Genomic DNA, 24981 nt, shown 5'->3' with positions numbered 1-24981 from the left:
GTACGCGAAGCGGTGACCAGGCTGAGGGACGGCCTGATGCGGAGGCTGGAGCCCATCCAAACAGACAGGGCCTACATGTTGGCGGCCATGTGCGACCCTCGTGTGAAGGATGGGCTTTGTGGGCCAAATACCAGGCAGCACTGGGTGGAAATGCTGGTGGGTGAAGTGCGGGCGGCACGGGCCAAGAGGGTGGGGCAGAGTGAGGCAGAGGGGCAGAGTGAGGCAGAGGAGCAGGCCACCCCTCCCTGCAGCGGCAGCAGCAGCAGCACCAGCAGCAGCCTCACCTGCATCCCTGCCAGCAGTAGCACAGGCCAGGGGTATTGGGCAGAGGCTCTGCATTCCGTGGTTTGGCAGAGACCCTCCCCAGCCACCGGCCAGGATGACGCTGGAACCACCGTGCAGCGTTACCTGGCAGAGCCCATGGAGGACTGCTCCATGGACCCCCTGGCCTACTGGTCATCCCGCTGCCAGATTTGGCCGGAACTGGCACGGGTGGCCATGGATCGACTCAGCTGCCCACCCACCAGTGTTCCATGCGAGAGGGTGTTCTCTATGGTGGGCGACATAGTGACCCCTCACCGCTCTCGCTTGGAGCCGGACTTGGTGGAGCAGCTGGTCTTTCTGAAGGGCAATCTGCCCCTGCTGGGATACCCCACCCTCAAGCCCTCGTGGGAGTGACAGGCAGGCTCCCCTCCCTTTAATTCCACCCCTCCTTCGGTTGGCAGGCAGACTACAGTTCAGGCAGGCTTTTTCTTTATTATTATTATTATTATTATTATTATTATTATTATTATAATATTATTTAGTGGCTGTGTTTCAGTTCACAACATCAACTCTGAATCATTCGATTCGTCTGTCTCAGTAAGGTCATGCCTTCTTCGTCTTACATACATACAGGCAGGCAGGCTGTAGTCCTTCTACAATTCAGTTCACTCCGTCAAATTCAGGCTTTCTCTTCTCTTCCTCACTACCACAGTAGACGACGTAGCAGGCAGCACTGCCAGGCTGGATCTTCCCCTAAAGGAGAATACTTCCTGCCTGGTGGGCATCATGAGCCTCTAAAAGCTGTAGGCAGAGTTCGTCAGCGTCCGTGTGTGTGTGTGTGACTGTGTGAGGGCAAAGCACCACACTTGATTTCATTTCATTTCTGTGGCGTCTGGTACAGCTTAGTAAACTCATCCGGATAGTTTTCCACCCAGTTCCAAAAGACTCCATGATTGACTGCACGTGTTTGGGTGAGGTGCAAGCAGGGGGCAAGGCAATGCCTGCCACCACCACCACTAGCCAGGCTGCCTCTCTCCAGCAGTCCACGGGTCGCCCTTTGGAGTGCCCTTGGAGTGGAAGACGTACTCCCTGATCCAGAAGTATCCAAACAGGCACAGGGTAGGGTAAGCAGGCACAGGGTAGGGTAAAACTAACAGTATAAAATCCGCACAACATCAAGTTTTAAAAGCTTTAGGAAAAAGAAAAGTTTTTAGTTGAGCTTTAAAAGCTGCGATTGAACTTGTAGTTCTCAAATGTTCTGGAAGAGCGTTCCAGGCGTAAGGGGCAGCAGAAGAAAATGGACGAAGCCGAGCAAGGGAAGTAGAGGCCCTTGGGCAGGCGAGAAACATGGCATCAGAGGAGCGAAGAGCACGAGCGGGGCAATAGTGTGAGATGAGAGAGGAGAGATAGGAAGGAGCTAGACGTTTATATTGGATTCTGAAGTGAATTGGAAGCCAATGAAGAGATTTCAGAAGCGGAGTAACATGGTCAGAGCGGCGAGCCAAGAAGATGATCTTTGCGGCAGAGTGGTGGACAGAAACCAACGGACTGATGTGAGAAGAAGGAAGGCCAGAGAGAAGAAGGTTGCAGTAGTCCAACCGTGAAATAACCAGTGCATGAACAAGTGTCTTGGCAGAAGAGACAGACAAAAATGATAGAATCCTGGCAATATTATACAGGAAAAAACGACAAGATTTAGCTACTGCCTCAATATAAGGAATAAAGGAGAGCGAGGAGTCAAATATAAAGCCAAGGCTACGAGCTTCCTTGACCGGAGTAAGCGTAACATCATTGACAGTAAGAGAGAATGAGAGATGAGGAGAAGGTTTAGGAGGAAAAACAAGCAATTCAGTCTTTGCCATATTAAGTTTCAAACGACGATGAAGCAGCCAAGCTGAGATATCTGAAAGACATGCTGAGATACGAACGTGAACATCAGGAGAAAGTTCCGGAGATGACAGATATAGTTGTGTATCATCGGCGTACAGATGATATTGGAGGCCTCTCTCCCCGGTCTCGTCCCACCCCTCTTCCACTGTAACCCCTATTTGAGAAGCAAGCTGTCACTTCAACTCATTGACTTCCCCTATGTGCGGGAGGTACTCCAGGAGTCCACCGATCTCCCATAGTACAGCCACTTAGTGCGTACGGACAGTTTAAGTTTTCTGAGAAGTGAGCTCTCACTTCAACTCCTCTTGTAGTGCGCCGAGTTGAGCACAGCCACTACGGTGGATGCGCATGCCCGCATGCCTGGGAGCCGTCCTCGTGAGGTAGCTGGATCTGCTGGGACTGACTCCCCCGCAGATCTATGGCTTACTTGTGCAAGGTACCAGCTTTTCTGGGCCTGCCTGCCTGCCTGCTTTCCACCACCCAGGGTGCTACTGTGGTGGGGCATCTGCCAGGACTGACTCCTCGCCTGCTCTGCCTGCCTGGTGCCTGGGAGATGGGCTTTGCGGTTCGTGCCCAGCACCCTCCGGCACGCTTGCTCCCAGTCGTCCTCCTCTATGCCCCTCAATGCGTAACTGCTGGCTTAGAAAGAAACAACCAGCCATCCTTGCCTCACTTCCTCCTTGCGCCCGCTTACGGGTTGGTTTGCTATGCGTTAGTGCTCAAGCCATCCTTGCGGCACTACAATGCATGCTGCCTGCCTGCCTGCCTTCCCTCCCTTCTCCCCTTCCCGCCTCGCAGGGATGGTGTATGTGTCTTGCTTTGACTCAGGGGAGAAGTCCTTCCTGCACTCACTTAGACTTTATCAAGTTCAAAAATCCATTTTTCAAGTGTGGAAGAAGATTTAGGGTTATCTCATGGCATGTTGGGATTTCCTTTGAACTGGCCCCATTGAGCTGTCTGCATTGCAACTTTAAATCCCTGACATACTGGAGTGTCCGATTTTCAAAACTTCCCCTAACATCAGGGGATGATGGGATTGGCTTGAAACATGGCGTCCATGTGGACACATGGGTAAGCTGTCATGGGACCAAAGGATAGGTTTCTGACGTGCAAATTGACGTAGTTGTAGAATGGGACTTGATTTGGGGTGAGTTAAAAGGTTTAAGCCCCGCCAAAAATCAGGCGATGATGGGATTGCCTTGAGTCTCAGCGTCCATGTGGACACATGGATTAGCTTTCATGGTGCCGAGTTTGTGGTTTCTAACATGCAAACTGACGGAGCTATCGAAAAGGGTGTGAATGGGGTGCCCGATTTTCATAAATTCCCCAAAAATCAGGGGATGATGGGATTGCCTTGAGTCTCGGTGTGCGTGTGTATCCCTGGATAAGCTTTCATGGTGGCGAGTTTGAGGTTTTTAACGTGCAAATTGACGGAGCTATCGAAAGGGGTGTGAATGGGGTGCCCGATTTTCAAAAATTCCCCCAAAATCAGGGGATGATGGGATTCCCTTGAAACTTGGCATGCGTGTGTATACGTCCATGAGGTGTCATGGTGCCAAACTTGAGGTTTCTAACTTTAACAGAAAAAAAGTTGTTTACTTTTTTAGCTTTCAATGCAACCCTATGGGGGGGAAACGGAGCTCCGATCTGGATCCGGAGCTCCGCAGCGGAGTGGAGCGGACATAGGCGGAGCGGGGGTGGAGCGAAGTGGCCCAATCCGCAAAATGCGGATCTGGAAGAGAAGCGGAGCAGGGGGTCCGTGCACACCGCTGCTAGGGGTGTGATCCGCTTCCCTTAGGATTGGAGAAGCAACAGCGAATTGGGGTGATCCTCCTCTGCCTGAGGCGGAGAAGCAAATCGGGGGCTGGAGAAGCATGGCGAAGACAGGTGACCATAAACGGAGTGGTCCTCTTTTCGCGGAGCGATCCGCCCGCCATTTTGGATTATTTCGCCCATAGGATTGCATTGCGGAAAAGATTAGTGGATAACTTTTTTGTTTTTCAAGCTATTTGAAACTCACTGTGCTTAGAGAGTCGTGGGTGGGGGTCATTTTGAGCCTATTTTCAGCACTCTGTGTGGTGCGGTTTGCTTGCTATAATTTTTTTAAAAATAGGGTAAAAAAAGCTGGAGAGGTACCTTTTTGAAGTGCTGAGAGGCAGATTCAACTCCCAGTCATGATCACCTGACTAAGCATCCTCCAATCCCAAAGTTGGAGGGGTGGATAGGCAAAACGGGATACTTAGTAAACTGGGATACTGGGAAACTTCTCTTTCTTAGTCTCTGAACGGACTTTTCCCAGTGTTTTTTTAAACAGTAGCCCCACCAAACGCACAAACACAACCTGAAATCATATACTAAGCAAATAAATAAATAAATAGGAAACACAGCACTGCTAACCACCCTAACCTTGGTGAACAACTGAATAGATGTGGTGCAAGGGGATGAGGTCCCCTAGGGCATGTGGACGTGCCCAGTGCATACTCCTACCCTTGGAGGGTCCTCAGAACCCTCCAAAGATTAACCAGTGAAGCTACCTATGCCTGTAATGAGTTGAAGTGTAAGCTAGCTTCTGGGCATGTCCACTTTCCTTTTACTGGTAAAAGACAGATATAGCCTTAAAAAAAAAAACTTGTTGTGATTCAGCAAATCACAACTGATCACAAATCACAAGGTTCACATCTAATCACAAATCACAAGGTTCACCCTAACCTTGGTGAACAACTGAATAGATGTGGTGCAAGTCGATGAGGTCCCCTAGGGCATGTGGACATGCCCAGTGCACACTCCTGCCCTTGGAGGGTAATCAGAGCACTCCGAAGAGTAACCAGTGGAGACTGGAGAAGCTAATGCCTATCATGTGCTGAAGTGAAAGGTAGCTTCTTAAAGACTGATACCTACTTAGGGCCAGTCAAATTGGCATATCCCCCTCCCCCTGGGCACGTCCGTTTTGGATATTTTCCCCATAGTTGCATTGCGGAAAAGGTTAGCTGATAACTTTTTTTTCAAGCTACCTCCTTGAAACAATGTGCTTATAGAGAGTCATGGGTGGGGAAACATTTGTGCCTATTTTCAGCACTTTGTGTGCTGCAGTTTGCTTGCTATATTTTTTTAAAAAATAGGGTAAAAGAGCAGGAGGGGGGTACCTGTTTTTGAAGCGTCCTCCAATATTAATACTAATGATTTTAGTATTAACGGTGTAATTATACAGAATTATCCTTAAGTATTAAATTTATACAGTTATACTACTAACAGAACACAGTCCCACACGACGGCTGAAATTATGGAGGCCATGAAGTACATGGTGGAGGGGTGGCTGGCCAGGCTCACCTGTGGTTACATGGCCAGAGGAGAAACCAACATGGTGAAGGCTGTGCATGATTGTGGATTTGAGGGCATCTGCTGCATTGTGTACATCTTCAACTTTATAATGAGGAATTCCCTTGATATGGGCAATGTTAATTCGGGCTGTGCTCCATCCCGTTTCAGGTCGTAGAAGTGGGAGCGGAGCGACCTGCTTCGCCTCCGTCAAAAGTGGAGAAGCGGGTTGTGGGCAGCTGAGCAATTTACTGATTTGCAGAGCGCTCCGTGTCTTTTTGGAGCTCCGTCCGCCATTTTGGACTTTTCTCCCCATAGGATTGCATTAGGCAAAAAAACTCCTATAACTTGTTTTTAAAGCTAGATCCCTGAAAATTAGTGTGCTTAGAGACGTTGATGATTGAGGGTCATTTGTGTTGATTTAAAAAAAAAAAAAAAAGTTCAGCGGTTGGGTTTTTAAATTTTTATTGAATGGGTAAAAGAGGGAGGGGGAACCTTTGTTTAACGTTGATTGGCATCTTCATCACCCAGTCGTGATAAGTGATCAGCCCATGTGAAGCATCCTCCAATCCCAATGTTGGAGGGGGGGGGGAATAAGTAAAAAGGGATACTTAAGTAACTTTTCTTTGTCTTTGGCTCAGACTTTTTTGTTTGTATTGGGGATTGGTGAAGCTGTAGCCCCAAGCAAACTCACACACACCTTAAATAATATACAAAGTAAAATAACAGATAGGCTCCCTAGATAGCATCTGGGGGCCACAGGAGATTGAGGATTCCAGGTTCATGGAAGGCAGCACTCTGACCTCAGATCTGGGAGTCAGTCCTCTGCCCCCCACCACCTCCCTCCTCCTTGCAGCCAAAACAGAAAGAACCATGACTGATGCCTCTCCGAGGTCAGGAACTCCCCCAGTGGGCGGGGCGGAGGGGAGGGGATTGGGGAGGTCAGGATGGGGGTTATCCTGAGGCTTTTCCAGCCTCCATGCACCACAGGTGATACTGTGGGATCCACATTGGTTGCACTCACAGGGGAAAAGCAATCCCTCCTGAGGTGCCCCCTGTTCCTTCTATAAGTTTGACCTTGGGGAGTCTCCACTACATATGAGCGTGGCTCTCTTCTTTTCTGAGCTACTGATGCTGGCATCCAACCTAAAGTTGTTTTCAACCTGACCCTGTCTCCTACTTGCAAAGGTGGAAGAGGTGCTGTGTGCTTGTCATAATATGCTTTCTGCTGCCTCTGTCGATCTTGTAATCTAGGGTGCGCTCCACGTGGCACCCTGGGCTTCAGGGCAGATGTAATAGCTGGCAGTGTGCTCCGTAGTAAACGTCCCATGAGCAATTGGGCAGGAGCAAAATCTAAACCTGTTACTGGAGTATTACGCAGGTTCAACAGAGCCAGATATGGATCAGCGCCATCTTGTAGAGTTTTCGATAGCATGTGCTTGATGGTTTGTATAGTTCTGCTTGCCCGTTGGACTGGGGGTAAGCTGGGCTCGAATGTGTCAAGGTGATCCCCCACTCAGTTGCAAATTGTCTCATAACCTGGCTCGCAAATGGTGCATGGTCACAGATTATCTCTTTAGGTATACCATGACGTGCAAATGTTGCCTTCAATCTGGCAACAACAGTCACAGCTGTTTTATCTGTCAAGTGGAGAACTTCAGGGAACTTAGAAAAGTAGTCCATGACTACCAGGTAAGAGTGACCTTGTAACTCGAAAATATCAGCTGCTACCTTTAGCCATGGCAGGTCTGGGATCTCGTGAGGGATCATTGGTTCCCTCTGATTGGCTGGCTGATGTTCCTGGCATGGCTGACAATTGTTGACCCACCGTTCTATCTCTTCATTCATACGAGGCCAATACATCAATGCCCGAGCATGTGCTTTAGATCTATTGACCCCCTTGGTGTGGTAAGTGCAGCAGTTTTAACATGTTGTCTCTGGCGCCCTGGGGGATGATGATTTTGTGTCCCACCAGCAACAAGTCATTTTCAATTCGAATACTGTCTCTGAGAGGCCAATAGGGATAAAGTTCAGGCCTAATCTGCTTGCGCCTCCTGGGCCAGCCATTAATATGTAGAGTCTTCAAGCCCTGTAGGCATGTATCTGCTGACGTGTGTTCTTGCAATGATTTGAGCATATGATCACTAAGCGGGTCTGTACTGGACAAACTGTAGATCACTCTATCTTCCATCAGAGGTTCTGTATCTGTGGGGAGAGTACTTGTAGTCGCCCTAGAAAGTGTGTCCGCTATAAACATGTCCTTGCCTTTCGTATAGTGGATCTGAATATCATATTTCTGCAGTTGTAATAACATTCTCTGTAATCTTGCTGGGGCCTTCCCCAGCGGCTTGGCAAAAATTGCCTCCAGTGGCTTATGATCTGATTGGACTTTTACTTGGACACCAAAAACATACTGATGGAATTTTGACATTGCAAAGACGATTGCCAAGAGTTCCTTTTCTATTTGTGCGTAATTTTGCTCCGCCTTGGATAAGGCACGAGAAGCATATGCAATTGGTCTCTTTTTCTGGAATAGGCATGCCCCCAAACCATCCTTGGATGCATCAGCTTGGACCCATAGTTGCTCCTTAGGGTCAAAATACTGCAAGACTGGTGCAGTTGTAATGGCTTGTTTTAGTCCATCAAGAGCTGCCTGCTGTTCAGGCCCCCATTGCCACATAATATCATTTCGTAGAAGAGTCCTGAGGGGAGCTGTTAGGCTGGACTCATTAGGTATGTATTGGGCCAAGTATTGAATGGTGCCCAGAATTCTTTGGAGACCTTTCTTATCTTCAGGGGGAGGTAATCGGATGATTGCTTCCACCTTGCTGTCATCTGGTTGTACACCATCCTTAGAGAAGATGTGGCCCATATACTTGACAGTATCCACCAATAATTGAATTTTGTCCTTATTAAACTTGACACCCTTTTTCCGCGCTCTGTCAAGTACCTGTTTAAGTATCTTATCATGCTCCTCCTTGCTGGATGCTGCAATAATCATGTCATCGGCAATGATATGGATGCCAGGAATGTCCCCAAAGCACTCATAATTTTTCTGCTGGAAGACTTCACTTGCTGACTTAATGCCGAAGGGCAGTCTATTAAAATGATACCTCCCCCACGGGGTGTTAAACGTACATAGTTCCGATGACTCCTTGTCTAGGGCCACTTGCCAGTAGCCATCCTTCTCATCTAAAATGGTAAACAACTTTTTGCCAGCAAGTTCTCTCTGCACATCCTCAACTGTAGGGATTGAAAAATGTTGTCGCTTCACTGCCTTGTTGAGATCCCTGGGATCAAGGCACAGCCTGAGTGAACCATTCTTTTTTTGTGTTATCACCATGCTGTTGACCCATGCTGTTGGAATAGTCACCTTTGTAATGACTCCCTTTGACTCTAGGTCTTCCAATGTTGTTTTCAAAGGGGCTATGATTGCATATGGAATCTTTCTGCATCCATGCACCACAGGTGATACTGTGGGATCCACATGAATATGATGCACACCTGGGAAACGACCCAGGCCTTCAAAAACATCAGAATAGTGTTTGAGGAGACCCTCCATCTTGGTTGGAGAATGTACTGCTAATACGTGCACACGTCTGATCAAGTCAAGGGCTACACAGGCTGACCGACCCAGAAGTGGTGGATCTCCAGTTTCTGTGACATAGAAGGTTAGATTTCAATTCTTCAGACCATTTTTGCAAGGAGCTATAATGGTACCTCTTGGTTTGACCTTTGCTCCACCAAAGGCAATTAGTGTCACATTTGTCATTGCTGTATGCACTTTATCCTGCAAGCACTCTGCAATAGGGTGACCATATTTTGGAAACCAAAAAGGAGGACAAAATGGCCGCCCTCAGGAGGCGTGGCCACACCAACATGCCCACCCCCAAGGCGGAGCCAATTCAACATGCCTGGCCCCCAAGGGGGTGTGGCCTCGGTCACATTTATTTATTTATTACATTTTTATACTGCCCAATAGCCAAAGCTCTCTGGGTGGTTCACAAAAAGTAAATGATAGCAACCAATGAGTGCCAAAGGCACACAACTACTATAATAATATACTAAATACTAAAAAAAGAATTAACACTTATATAAAACCATTTCTTTATTTTTATAACATAATAAACAACCACAACAGTCATAGAACACATTAGAATAGTTGTTCCCAATCTATTACTGTCGTGAAATGCAGGAAAAAGGGACAGAACTACAACAACACTTCCCTTAACATAGATTTCAACTTTGAAAAACTGTATAACTTCTTGTCCAAGGCAAAAATAATCTGGACATACTGTAATTCTTAATTTTAAAGTTCAGTTGTATTGAACACGAAAGAATCCACATTAAGTGTATGTTCAACACAATAAAATAAAACCACCTTCAAAGCAGTTAGCTACAATTCACAGGCAAGTCCCTTTTAAATGCAATCTCAAACATGTCACTTACTTCAGCTCACCCTAACAACAACCCTGCCACTACACAGTATAGCATAAGTATATGGATTTAAAGCATCCATTTTTCAGAAGCAGGTAAGATTCAAGACTCAAGTACATTTTACACAACTGTTTCCTTGTCCGGAGAGCTATGTAGAAACAGTGAGTAGCAATGAAGATGCACGGCAGTTGTTAGATATCAAGATGTATATCACATGGAAACACTTTCAGACAACATGTAAAATTATTGGCAAGAAAGTGCTAAGGTTTAGAATATGTCTAAAGTCATAAATGGCCACCTTTGTAACTTTGATCTGGCATTTGCTATGCACTGCATAGCTACTGGGTTTAAACGCCCAGAGCAGTTTGCATTAAAGATAATGGTTTTCGCAGGTTCAGTGCTAATCTATTATTAGCATCTATGCCAAGTTCTACATTTAGGAAATAGAAACCAAAGGCACAGTTACAAAATGGGGGATACTTGGCTCAGCAATACTACAAATGAGAAGGATCTTGGAATTGTTGTAGATCGCAAGCTGAATATGATTGAGGAGAGACATGATAGCACTCTTCAAATACTTAAAAGGTTGTCACACAGAGGAGGGCCAGGATCACTTCTCGATCCTCCCAGAGTGCAGGACACGGAATAACGGGCTCAAGTTAAAGGAAGCCAGAGTCCAGCTGGGCATCAGGAAAAATTTCCTGACTGTTAGACCAGTATGACAATGGAATCAGTTGCCTGGTGAGGCGTCTCCCACAATAGAGTCATTCAAGAGGCAGCTGGACAACCACCTGTCAGGGATGCTTTAGGGTGGATTCCTGCATTGAGCAGGGGGTTGGACTCGATGGCCTTGTAGGCCCCTTCCAACTCTGCTATTCTATGATTCTATGATCTCCATGGCACAAGGAATTATATTGGGGTGTGGAAAAGTAAAGGATAACTGGCATTATTAATATCATATTATCAGCATCACCAAGAGAAGGAGAAGCATTATTAATATTGGGATCACCATCCATTATCATCATCACCAAGACAAGGAGAACCATTATTAATATTACCAACACCATCCATTATCATCAAGGTTATTTTTTTCTAGGGACGTCTTGAAAACTTGCAAATAGCCAGTTTTAAAGTGGCTGAAGCAATTAAGCCCCCCCTCTCAATCTGTTAAAGATACAGGAGCCCCGTCCTCCTTTTCATATGGTCAGCCTACGTTATCATCATCATCATCATCTCTTTTTACTTCCCCATATTTGTTTGCAACTGACCTGACACATTTTCCTCCTTCGTTTCCTTACCTCCTGGTAACCAAGGTACTCTTTTCAGGGACTCTTGAAAACTTAATTGCAAATAGCCAGTTTTAAAGTGGCTGAAGCAATGAAGGTCCCACCTCTCAAGCTCTAGCCTCCCCCCCACGCCTTTCCCTAGCCCTACGTCCAAGCCTCTCCCCCCTCCTCCTCACCACCCCCATGCCAAGTTAAGGAGGATGGTGGCCTTGCCTCGGCCTACCTTTTCCCATGTTGCAGCTGCCTCCTCCTGCTGCTGCCTGGTCCGTGGCTGTAATGTCCTCGTTCTCCTTCCTTCTGCATTCAGCGCTGGTCCATGTGCTGCTGCCGGCCCTCTCTTCCAGACCACCACGTTGTCCTTGGCACCTTGGCCCACCACCGCCAGGCCCCCACCACGGCCACGCTGCTTCCCCACCCCCGATGCTTCTTTTGCGGCCCGGCCGAGTAGCCGAGCCTTATCTTGTCTTGGCCGCGGCGGGGCAGCGGCACAAGTGGTGGCGGCTTGTCCTCCACCACCCCCATCTCACCGCCTCTGCCTCGCTTGGCTTGTATAGCCTCGGCCTCTGCTGCCGTCCTGTTCCCCGCGTCTTGGCGTCCTCCAACAACTCCGCCTCGCCGCCGCCGCCTTGCTTGTTCGGCCTGCCCTGGGACTTGTCTTTGCCGCTGCGGCTGCGCCAGGCCGCGCTGGGACGGGCCGCGCCAGGCCGCACAGCGCCGTGCCAGGCCGCGCCACGCCGGGCTGTGCCGGGCCGCGCCGCCCGCCTCGCTGCTTGTCCTTGCCGCTGTGGATGCGCCAGGCCGCGCCGGGACAGGCCGCGCCGCACCGGGCCGCGCCGGGCTGTGCCAGGCTGCGCCGCGCCGAGCTGTGCCAGGCCGCGCCGCCCGCCTCGCTGCTTGTTCTTGCCGCTTGTGTGTTCTTGGCGGCGGCGGGCCGGTGGTGACAGCGGCGGCGGCGCCACAAGCGGCGGCACTTGCCGCAGATTGCCCTCCACCTCGCCGCCTCCGCCCGCCTCTGCCTCACCTCGCTTGCCTTGCCAGGGCAGGGCCTATGGATTCTAAAGATGGCCGCCGCTGCACCCGAAAAAAATGCTGCAGACAAGTAAGGGCGGCCGCGGCCGAGTCCCCCCCCGCCCCGGTGTTTCAGCGGCCCACTCCGGATCCTCCGGATCGTGCGGTTTCCCCGGTGGTTACCGGAGTAAACCGGTGCCTATAGTCACCCTACTCTGCAATATCTTTTGGAATTGTGTTAGCATCAGATCCAGAATCTAACTTGAAAACAACTGGAAGTCCTGCCACAACTACTGTGCTATACCAGGCTTCTGGGCTTCCCATGAGCCTAGCTTGATGGCATGTAGTTATTACTCCCATGAATAAGGCATTTACATCTTTGGTGAGACTGGAAGGCTCAGATTGTGTCCTACACATTTTAGCAAAGTGATTCCTTCCTGCACACCTATTGCAGGTCTCTCCAAAAGCTGGACACTGCCTGGGCCTGTGAACATAACCGCATCTACTGCAGGAATTGCCCCTTGCCGCTGTAGGTTTAACTGTTGCAAAGGTCTGCTTTGGGGCCCTTTTACTTTCTTGGTAGCTTATGGTCCTTCCGCTTTTATGTTGGATGGCTAAGATGTTTGTTTCTGAGGTCATTGCTGTTGCCTGAGCCCTGATAAGAGCCTTTGCTCTACAGATGGTAATAGCTTGCTCTAGAGTCAACTTAGGGTCTTCTAGAAGCTTTTCTTTAAGCTTGCTGTCTGAGATGCTGAAAACAATTTTGTCTCTAAGCATCAGGTCTGTGGAGGCCCCAAATTCACAGTGCTGAGATTTTTCTCTAAGGGCTGTAACAAAACAGTCTATGCCTGCGTCCTCATTATAAGGAAGCTGCCAGAACTGGTACCGTTCAAAAACAGGGTTTCTCCTGGGCTCACAATAAGTTTTGAATGCAGCAAGGGCTTCTTCTAGTGTCTGACTTTCAGGATCTGCATAGATATTAGGAATGGTGTTGTAAATTTCTAAAGCCTTTTCTCCTATGCAGTGCAGCATTACAGCAATTTTGTAGTCTTCTGACTCTTTCTCCGCTTTTGTAACTGTAAGGTATAGTTGTAGTCTCTGTTCCCATTTCCTCCAATTTTCTCCTAAGTTCCCAATAAAGCTTAGCTCAGAAGGAGGTTTAAAATGCTCCATGTTTTATTCCAATATGGCGGCGGGCACTAAAACCCCTCTTCAAGTGGATTTCTGAAGGGGAGAGTCCACTGGAGCTATCGTCAGATGTAACAGCAGATGGAATCAAACGGACATGGAGTGGGCGAGAAGTGAGACTACCAGCAAAGTTTAAGGACTATGTTATGGGATAGTGGTGAAGAGCTGAGATTGACAAGTTAAGATTTAATTGAACAAAAGTTATTGTTTTTATGGAGAAGGGGGGATGTGATATGTGGATGTATATACCTTTAAGAGGCCTGTAGCTGCTAGTCTCCAGGTCCTCATCGAAGGCCTGGGCGGAGCCCCTGTTTCTGTCAGTTGGTGTTGTGGGCCTTGCTGAGGGAGTTTGGTGTCACTGTTCTAAGAAGTTTTAGTAATAAAAGAATCCAGCAATGAAAAGACTCTGATCTTATTGCCTGGTAGTCTAAAGGCAAGTGGCAGGCTGAGCAGGTAAGCTCACCCGTAGGGTCCCTATGCCTGAGGGATGCTACAGACATAGCGGCCACAGCACATTCCTCCGCTGAGCACCTGGGCCACGAAGGCAGCCTCTCCTCTCGCAAGTTTCGGAGTTCTTCCCCCATAAGTTGCATGAGCTCTGCCCTTGGCCCAAGAAAGCCATTTAAATGCCACGGCCATGGCAGAAGCAGTGACTTATTATTTTAATTTTTAAAAGTATTTTCATTCTTGTTGTAAGATGCTTTGGGTCTGAGAAAGATGTCCAGTAATAAATAATTGGATGATGGTGGTGGTGATGATGATGTCAAGAGGGTGGGATGGGGTGCAGGCAGTCACAGATCCCTCCTCCTCCTCCCTCCCAATCCCCTTTCCTTTTGTGTCATGTCTTTTAGATTGTAAGCCTGTGGGCAGGGACTGTCAGGAAATACTTTTGTAAGCCGCCATGAGAGCCTTTTTTGGCTGAATGGCGGCATAAAAATGCTTAAATAAATAAATAAACGTGAGCTGACAACGTAACGCAGCATCGAGAAAGGGCCACTACAATGTTTTGGTTGGTATCAAGAGGCACAATGTCAGCCAAACTCCCAAAGTTTGGAGATCAACTGTGTGGAACGGAGCAAACAGACCAACAGCAGTGAGAACCCTCTGCCAGAGATGCTTTAAGGTGGGCTCCTGCATTGAGCAGGGGGTTGGACTTGATGACCTTACAGGCCCCTTCCAACTCGACTATTCTATGGGCCTATGAACTGGAGCCCCCACTCGCCTATACACACCTTTTCCTTGCAAAGGCGCCAGCACTTCTCGGGTGACTTCCTCAGCCACGAGCTCCGCCACCATCTCTGGCTCCAGCCCCTGGGTGGTGAGGAAGGCCTGGGCCTTCTTGCCCCTGTCTGGCTGCTGGGAGGACAGGATCACCTTAAGCAGCTTCTCAGAATCATGGGCGGAGAGCTCACCGAAGGAACAGCCCAGCTCCTGCAGAGCACCACGGGGAAGGACGGGGGGAGGCCAATCCTGAAGCACCTGCCGCCTGGGAGAACCCCCACCCCACCCTGACCCCATGCCAAACGGACAGGCAAGATGCTCGGGGAAATTCCTATGCTTTCTGGAGCGCCCGCCCCAGGCGGCTCCAAACATGTGTCCAGACATTCCTTGGACCCACACGGACTACAGCACACCTCTTGGATAACAACGTTGTCCACAGGCAACTCTGCAAGTTCTGCCACTCCCCGTGCCACGGAAAAAGCGCGTCTCTCCTGCAGCTGTTCCAGAATTCTTCTGCGCTCATTCTGGAAATTCTCAACAGTGTAACTGCTTAAAATGGCACGATCAATTAAGACAGAAGAATCCTTCAAGGCAGAGCTGAGGGCACTTAGCTTCTTCAAATCTGGCCCAATGTACAAAAGGAGCACAAAAAACAGTAAGGAAAAAAGACAGGGCCGTTGCTGAAGACGTGGCGCCATCAGCCCTTCAGAGGCGAGAGCCTTGGGGAAGGAGCAAACGGGGACTCAGAGGTCGGCCGCATCGACCTGCCACCCAGGCCCCTCCTCCTCCTGCTCCTCCTCTGAGCCCCACCCTGGCCAGAAGCACATTGGGCAGCGAGGACAGAGACAGCCACTTCAGTGGCTGTGCCCAAGCAGTGTGGCAACGAGGGACAGGGCCTTTTCGGTGGTGGCCCCCAGACTGTGGAATGATCTCCCTGATGAGGCTCGCCTGGCACCAATGCTGCTATCTTTCCAGCGCCAGGTTAAGACTTTCCTCTTTGCCCAGGCATATGGTGGCACATCCTAATGACCCACATGTTTAGTTTTAATCGGTTTTTAATGCTTTATGTGTGTATGTACTGTGCTTTAGAGTTTTAAATTTTGTATACTTGTTTTTACCTCAATTTTAGAATTTCTATAAACCGCCCAGAGTGCCCTGGCTATGGGAGCGGTATATAAGTGTAATAAATAAATAAATAAATAAATAAATAAATAAAATGTACCACTGGCATCCATGCTGCTTTCCTTTCAGATGCCAGGTGTAAACCTCTTCACGTACCCAAGAGCTAACTTGCCCAAGTGTGCTCCTTTTCATGTGCCAGTTTATTTAAGCACTTCACTGTTTTAATGCATTCCTAATTTCTAAAAATTTGTAAACCATCTTGGAATCAGTCTAGAGCAAATGTTTTAAACAAATAAACCACGTCAGGCTGATCAGCAACTGGTGGCCCCAGTCCCTTCCCTTCCCCAAGTGATGAACACAGAGGACAGGGACTGCAGAGGTAGAAGGCTTGGCCTTCTGTCGAAAGGCACGGGCCTTTCAATGCACTTGCAAACTACTTACTGCTCTGCCAAATTTCTGTTGGTTTCCTATCCCATTTCTGTGCCACAGTCTATTATTATTATTATTATTATTATTATTATTATTATTATTATTATTATTCTTAAGTTCTATTACACTTAAAAGGAGCCCAAATTTGGCAGCTAAAGACTTCTTTAACCCTAGCTTGCCTTTAAGGGCCGCCTGAGGCCAGACACTGAAAACGACACCCTGGCTGACGTTAAGCTCCAGTTAAAATCCACAAATGTAATAGGATCGTGGCCCATGTTTTACCCCATGTAATGTATGCAGGACCTCCTCCTGGTGGATGTATCTGTCGGGAACAAAGATTGCGCCAATGCACGCCTCTTGTCCTGCCTGCCTCATTCCTCTCCCTAAGCGCAGGACAAACATGCGACTCAGCAGCAGCAGCAGCAGCTTCACCTAACTGGTTGATTCCCCCCCCCCCCCCCATCCCAGACAGGGCTGGAATTGGAGTAACGAAAGGCCTAAGAGGCTAAGAAGAGGAACGGGCCTGTTGCAAAAAATAAATATGATAAAATCAAACCAATTATCGAACATTAACAAATGTATCTGAATCAAACACAAAAATCTTCACCATAAATCATTTACTACACATTTCTTCAAACAAACTTCTATATATGCTTTCTTCTTTCTCCCACTTCCTCATCTTAAACCTTAATAAACCTTTTATAAATTGGACTCATAGTTTGATCACTCAAGGAATATTCTGCCATGTGCCAGATCGCTTGGTTTCTCCTACAGGCTTTCATTCATTGAAGAAGAAAGGGGAAACGGGTGAGGTTCACTCTGGGGTGTCTCTTCTCCCACTGAGAGGCAGCATAGTGTAGTGGTTACAGTGTTAGACTGGGACTAGGGAGAATCAGGTTCAAGTCCGCATTTGGCCATGAAGCTTACAGGGTGGCGCTGGGCCTGGCGCGGACTCTCAGCCTAACCTGCCTCATGGGTGGGATCGGGAGGGGCACCGACAGCGGGGTATCAATGCGACCAATAATTATTTAAAAAGCAACCATCTGTAGTTTCGAGGATCCTCTCACCACAGAAGCCAAATTGTCTTAGAGCGCTGGTAGAATTTAAGAGAGAAGCAGCATGGCACTCAGCCCATCGAACACCTGCAGCTTTCACAACAATATACAAAGCAGAGGCACCAGAATCTGCCTCAGCTGTTAAAGACTTGGGTATTTTTGAAAGCTTCATCAAGTGAATTAAGCTTCTGCTTACTTCTGAAATGCTGGCTTAGAATGCAAGGAGCCTGGCTTGGGCTTCGTGGTAGATTTTGTAGTCCATGCACAATTTGTACACCTCCAGCAGCAGCAGCAGAGGGGAATCCTTCATACAGTAAACATACATACCTTCAAGGAAGTTGCTGGTCTGGAGGTCAATTATGACAAATCTGATTTGCTCTGTGTTTAATATCCCTTTGGCTGAACAGAAAAATATTCATAACTTTATTGCTTGTTAGCCAATCAGGCCATTCGCAATATTCAACGAATTTCCAAAGTCACTTTAAGATTTGGCAGTTTAAAATACTTAGGCATTCAGATCACTAAGGAAATCAAACAACTGCGTATACGCAATTTTGATCCTTTATGGAATGCTCTAAGAAAAGATATGACACTGTGGAAGAAACTTAAATTATCTTGGCTAGGGAGGAATGCAGCCCTGAAAATGACTTTGTTGCCTAAACTGTCTTTTTTATTTCATACCCTGCCAGTAGAGATTCCTGGAAATGAATTCAAACGTTGGCAACAAGCTCTATCCACAGTCAGTGGAGGGGGCAAACGCATCCGGGTCAATCAAGCGACACTATTCCGACCAACTAAACTAGGGGGGTTTGGTGTCCCAAATCTTAGGCTGTACCATGATGCTTTTCAATTGAGGCAACTACTCAAAATAATTAGAAATGAGACAGCAATCCCGTGGGTGTCAATTGAAAGCGCCCCCTGCATCCCTACGATCAGGGCGATCCCATTCCTTCCAACATTGAAAAAACATATTCAAATAATTAATAACCCATTTTTGAAAGCAAATTTAAAGGTATGGGCAAAGTGGGCAAAATGGTTTGCACCATCCCCTTCTCCCCTAACCCCGATTTTAGACCACCCCCGATTCAGAGATCAATTTAAGTACAGACAATTTGCAGGTTGGGAAGAAAAAGGTTTTTTCCATATTCGTGATCTCTTTATACAAGGAAAAATCATATCAATGCAACAATTAGAGGCAAACCTGAGCCCACTCCCTTGTCCCTGGCTCCAAAAACTGCAAATAGTCTCTTTTGCAAATGCTCTAAATCAATTCCATAACATTCCACGCTCGCTTACTATATTTGAGAAAGCTTGCCTGACTTATTCTAGAAAGGTTAAAGGGGGAGCTTCTGATATATATCACATGATATTGAATTGTTAATTCCCAGATAAGGGAGGGTTAAAAATGATTTGGGAACATGACCTGTGCACCAGTTTCACTGAAGGTGAATGGAAAAGCTTGTGGCAATCAGCACCCTATAAAAAAATATCAGCAAAAGTTAAAGAGCTCACTCTGAAAATCACTCACAGGTGGTATATCACCCCTGTTAGACTGCACCATATTAGTGCTAATATATCCCCGCTCTGTTGGCGTGGTTGCTCCGTTCCTGGCACTTATATTCATCTTTGGTGGGAATGTCAACAGGTCAAAACTTTTTGGTCAAGGGTTTTCCAAACCATTACAAACATTATTCATGTTGAAGTAGAAACTGACCCAGCACTGGCTCTACTTTCTATTTTTAGGAATGCCAATAGAAAAATTATTCCCAAAGCCTTGGACACCCATTTGCTGGTTGCAGCCAGGTGGGAAATTGCCCAATTCTGGAAAAGCGACAGACCTTTTGACCATCAACGCTGGTTTGATAAGATTTGGAAACTAGCTTTAAATGATAAATTGACACAACATAGCAGGTTAGCAAGAGGAGAAATAACAGCAGACACATTTGTGGAAAACTGGCTGGACTTTTTCACATTTATTAATATGAATCCTGGCGAACCTAGACCCCCAATGACTCAGGAATCCTTTTGGTCAGAGGTTCTAACTTAACCTGCATCTTTTTCTGTACCAAGTGCTTATTGAAGGAATGAACACCCGTGCTTTTTTATAGTGGTGCTGTGGGAACATCTATATTGTTGTTGAGTGGTTTCTTTTATTATTTATTTATTTATTTATTTATTTATTTATTACATTTCTATACCGCCCAATAGCCGGAGCTCTCTGGGCGGTTCACAAAAATTAAAAACATTCAAAGTATAAAACAACAGTATAAAACCATAATATAAAATACAATATAAAAACTCAACCAGATAAAAACAGCAGCAATGCAAAATTACAAATTTAAAACCATGTTATTTAAAATTTATAGATTGTTAAAATGTTGGGAGAATAAAAAGGTCTTCACCTGGCGTCTAAAACCATAAAATGTAGGTGCCAAGCGAACCTCCTTAGGGAGCTCATTCCACAGCCGGGGTGCCACAGCAGAGAAGGCCCTCCTCCTGGTAGCCACCTGCCTCACTTCCTTTGGCAGAGGCTCACGGAGAAGGACCCCTGAGGATGACCTTAGGGTCCGGGCAAGTACATATGGGAGGAGGCGTTCCTTCAGATAACCTGGCCCCAAGCCGTTTAGGGCTTTAAATGTTAATACCAGCACTTTGAATCGGGCCCGGACCTGGACTGGCAGCCAATGAAGCTGGAAAAGGACTGGCGTAATATGGTCTCGTCGGCCAGTCCCTGTTAGTAAGCGTGCTGCCCTGTTTTGCACCAGTTGAAGTTTCCGGACCGTTTTCAAAGGCAGCCCCACGTATAACGCATTGCAGTAATCCAAACGAGAGGTTATCAGAGCATGGATAACCGTAGCTAAGCTATCTCTGTCCAGATAAGGGCGCAGCTATATCAGCCTAAGCTGGTAAAAGGTGCTCTTTGCCACTGAGTTCACCTGTGCCTCAAGTGACAGTTCTGGATCCAAGAGCACCCCCAAACTACGGACCCGATCCTTTAGGGGGAGTGCAACCCCGTCCAGGACAGGGCAAACATCACCTCGCTGGACAGAAGAACCACCCGCTAACAGTACCTCCGTCTTGTCTGGATTGAGTTTCAGTTTATTAGCCCTCATCCAGTCCATTACCATGCCCAGGCACTGGTTCAGAACAGCCACTGCCTCACCTGGGTTTGATGAAAAGGAAATGTAGAGCTGGGTATCATCCGCATATTGATGACACCTCAGTCCACATCTCCGGATAACCTCCCCCAGCGGCTTCATGTATATGTTAAACAGCATAGGGGATAAGATAGAGCCCTGTGGAACCCCGTGGCTTAGGTGCCACGGCACAGAGCAATAATCCCCCAGCACCACCTTCTGGAATCGGCCATCCAAGTAGGAGTGGAACCACTGCAACGCAGTACCTCCAACTCCCAGCTCAGACAACCTATGTGTGTTTATTGTATTTGTCCTTACTTGAAAATCAATAAAAATAGTATTAAAAAAAAGGGAATATAAAATCAATACAATATTAAAATAACCATCGCTGCATCTTAAAATACTCAGCCAGCCACCATTTTCAGTTAACCAGTTATCCAGGCCCCTCCTAGATATGATAAAGCCAGTGACACTTGTAGAAAAATGTTCCATGTCCTCTCTTTTCAGGGGAATATCTTGTGTTTGTAGACTCTCGGTCAGCATTTTTACAGGGAAAAAAAATAGAAAAGATTCTGCCAAAATTTATAATCCCATCGGAAAATTCTTCATTCATAACCATTGTAAAAGTTTGGATAGCCTCAGTCAAAGAACGGATTTGTAATGCGTTGATTAGTGGTGTAATTTTATTTTTCATAGGTTCTTGAATTTTAGAGGTTGCTTTCTGTGTAATCGCGAGGGTCTGAACCAATCAGATGCACCTTTGGGTATGACTCAGCCAATTAGGGCCCAGGGATGATATAACAAACACTCTGTACCCTCATTGGCCAAGTCTGCCCTAAAGGCAGTGTCTGATTGGTTCAGATCAGTGCTATTCAAAATGTCTTACAATCCTTTGAAATGTGGGGCCTGCAGGTTGAGCCACATGGGACTCCCTAGGGCTGCCCAGGTGGGTGCAGAGGAGGAGAAGGAAGATGGCAGCAGCTGCAACAGCAGGCTTAGGGTCAAGGACTGGCCCCTCTGAGCCTCTGGACACTCAGCAGCAGCTGCCTGCCTAGACCAGGCCTGCTTAAGGCATATAGTAAAATGATTTTAAGTTTTCTACCCAATAATAATAATGATAATTTCAGACACACACACACACACACACACACACCTATTTAATAAACATGAGCATAGCCGGGGGAATCTGTGCCATCTCAGGAAGCAGGGGAACTGCATTTTCCCACGCCTCTCCTTCCTCTCTCGCCCATTGGGGCTGAAAGGGCCTCTTCTTAACCTCAGGCTTTGCCCTCAAACTCCTTATTGGGGCTGTCCTCACAGGGTTTTATCTGCAGCTTGGCTAATAAATATGAACTCACTTAAATCGAAGGTTGTGTCTGCTGCCCGGAGGGCTTTGGCCACAAGTTCCAGGCCGAGCTGCACGGCTCCCAACACGTGAGTCCCGGTTCACACCTCAACTTCCTCCTTGGGACCAGATATGCCCCCTATGTGCCCAGGGCTGCACTGGTCTGACGGGTCATGTCATTTCAATGGGCAGAGGGCACTGAGATCAATTTGAGAGAGGAAGGAGCCGTAGTGTGTGGGTTGAGAGCGGGACTAATAAAGAGGGAGTGAGAGCAGCAAGAAGAGCAGAGGAGTGGCATTAAAGAGGGGCTGTGGCTCAGTGGTGGAGCACCTGCTTCCCGTGCAGAAGGAGCCAGGTTGAATTCCTGTCATTTCCAGGAAGGGCAGGAGAAATCCATGCCTTAAACCCTGGAGAGATGCTGCCAGCCAGTGTCAACAATGCTGGGCCAGATGGTCGGATTCAGTATAAGGCAAGTTCCTATGTTCTTATGAAAAACAGGGGGAGGCTCTGGAGACAAGATGAGGGAAGGGAAGCCTTCCGACCAGTGGCTCACCCCTATTTGCCCTCTTGTTGCTGTACCCCTCTGGTTACTTGAAGGAGAAGCACTTTTCACATGCTCTGATGGCCTATCTATCCACCCATCCCTCCCTCCCTCCCAATAGAAGGGAGAGCAGCATGCCAGGGAATCCTGGCTGTTATCTCTGATCTCAGACTGGAGATAACAGGGGGAACCCTCCAGGGGGCTCAATGGGCCAGGGGTTCTGCACTCCTGTGGCTGGAGTGACACCGTGTGTCAAATCTTTTTGAATGTGGAATGAAAAGCAGGAAATAACACTATGAAAGCGGTCTATGGAATGTGGATTTTGCCCCAACAGTTATCAGTCCACTTCAATACTCCTATAAAGCAGTAGTGTAGATCTAGGGTTTTAGAGCCATTACTTATTACTGCTTCTCAGTTGCTGTTTGTTCCATTATATAAACCAACACCTGTTCATTCTTTTAAACACCAATGTTCTGGTCCAGCTGGATTAGAAGGTTGGCAACTCTGGCCTGCTTCTAAAATGCAAATGTGGAATCATGGCAATTTCAAATTTGGGGAGGCTGAAAGAGGCATCACTGTGTACTGGATTGCTACCAGTCATATCTTTTAAAACTGTAAGCTGAAAAACTAATGTTGCTAAATATGTTTTTACGGAGGTTTCACATCAAGAAATATTTGCATATGTATAAATTCTCTATGCATAAATATATATAAATTCCAGGCAGGCGGCTACTAGGAAGAGGGCTTTCTCTGCTGTGGCCCCCCGGTTGTGGAATGAACTCCCCAGAGAGGTTCGCTTGGCACCTACATTGTTTTCCTTCCGTCGCCAACTGAAGACCTTTTTATTTTCTCAGCATTTTAACACCTAATTTAACTTAAATTTAAACTTTGCTGTTTTCATCTGATATTTTAACCTATATTAATTTTGCTGTGTGGTTTTATTCTGGTTGTGCTTTTTATACTGTATTTTGTATTTGTGTTTTAAATTTGTTGATTGTTTTTATGCTCTTCATGGTTTTAATTTTTGTGAACCTCCCAGAGAGCTTAGTCTTTTGGGCGGTATAAAAATGAAATAAATCAATAAATCAATAAATCAATAAATCCTAAACTCCAAACAGAGAGGTGCCAAGGCTCAAGGTTATCTGAAAGTCATTATTATTTCTTCTGCAAGCCCTAATGACTCTTTCCAGACGTTTAGAGTTGCTTGATGGTTGTGGAAATGCAGAGGCTTAAAGGAATTCTTCACATGCTCCATTGCATGGGCCTGGAAGCTGAGCCATGACTCAGATGTGTTCTATCCCATCAGGAGCTTTGTGTAAAATATTTAACTTCAGGCTACCACCTCCATATTGCACAGCTGGCGGTTATGTTCACGAATGCTTTCAGAGCACCCAAGAGATATGGTCCTACAGAACATGGATGGAATAGCTAAGTCCTACTGAAGTCAATGGAACCAACTGACAACTAAACTTGCACAGGTTTGCATGTTTATGGAGAAAGATCATACAGCTTGAGATATTCATAATTTAACCCAATGCTGAATATTTTGGTCTTATCTGGTGCTACGTTCCTGAATTATCTGGAGTTCAGCTGAAGTTACAAGTAGGGTTTAGGAAGGCTACAACTGTGAAGAGCAAGATCTCCCCAGCCCCTCTGGTTTTCTAGCCTGGATTGAGAAATTCATACATGCATCATTCTGGTTTCTTGCCACAATCTTGCCTCTACGGTTTCCTAAACCCAAACTGATGCATGCCCCACAGTCATAGATGTTGCACAACAGTGAAACTGGAGACGACTCTGGAGACTTGCCAAAGCCAAACTATTTACTCTGGAACCCTCAAAGGTGGCTCGATGACTCTAGTAAACGCCCTTGACAATGCACAGCTACGGAGAATTTATGTATTGCTCTTTGACATCTCTCAGTTCAGAGAGGGTGCTGACCTATGTGGACAATGTCACCTAGAATATGTCCCTGAAATCTCTACAACATTCAGGGATTCTGTGACAGCCACAGAGAGGTTCTTTTGCAGATGCCAAAACAGAGAATATGCTCAGAGGGTTTCCAGGAACTGTACTGACCATTTTTTTGCTTGTGGTGAACCACATAACTGCAGCATCCTGGTGGTGAAGAACCTTCTGGCTCTGGATTGACCGAGCCTTCTTAGGTTTGCTATTGGCTCCTCCTTGGCAGGAAGGAGTATAAGAGGGCTTTGGTCTTGGTGGAGCTTTACTCGGTCTACTTGAGCTCTGATGGTCTTCGTATGTTTGGATGGGAGAGGGATGATTCCCCCCCCCCCCCCGGTGGACCCGTTCTTTACATAAGTTCCCCAGCAGAAAAGAATTTCTGATAGACTGCCACCAGTCAGGATGAACCTCCTGACCCACCAGAGTCTGTCCAGCTGCTAGGGGAGTTTCTGAGCCCTGTTGCCAAGGGCCCCTTCCTTCAGCTCTGACCTTGGGAAAAGTAACAAGGAAGGCACTTTGGCTTTTCTTTCCCAAAGCCAAAAAACCACAGACCTTAACAAAACACCTTGTAAAATAAAATAGGAATTAAAAACCCACCCCAAAAGCGGTAGTGAAGGGCTTAGTGAGTTCCGGAGCACATCCAGGGAAGTGTTGTACTAACTAGATTATACTAGCCAACAGTAAAGGGATGTTTTGTACATTAGTGCCCAGAAGGGGAGGTCTCCCCCCCGCACACACAAAAAGGTTTCCTTGTGATCGGATTCCATGCAGAGGAGCA

At 47.0% G+C, this 24981-nt stretch overlaps 1 pseudogene; it reads right to left on the bottom strand.

The window, feature by feature from the left end:
• LOC134409714 (maestro heat-like repeat family member 5) overlaps positions 1-24981 on the bottom strand; it is a 143693-nt pseudogene that overhangs the window by 80825 nt on the left and 37887 nt on the right.

The sequence above is a fragment of the Elgaria multicarinata genome, chromosome 16, assembly GCF_023053635.1.
Source record: "Elgaria multicarinata webbii isolate HBS135686 ecotype San Diego chromosome 16, rElgMul1.1.pri, whole genome shotgun sequence".
In the NCBI taxonomy this organism is placed as follows: Eukaryota; Metazoa; Chordata; class Lepidosauria; order Squamata; family Anguidae; genus Elgaria; species Elgaria multicarinata.
This window is presented reverse-complemented; position numbering and strand designations above follow the sequence as displayed.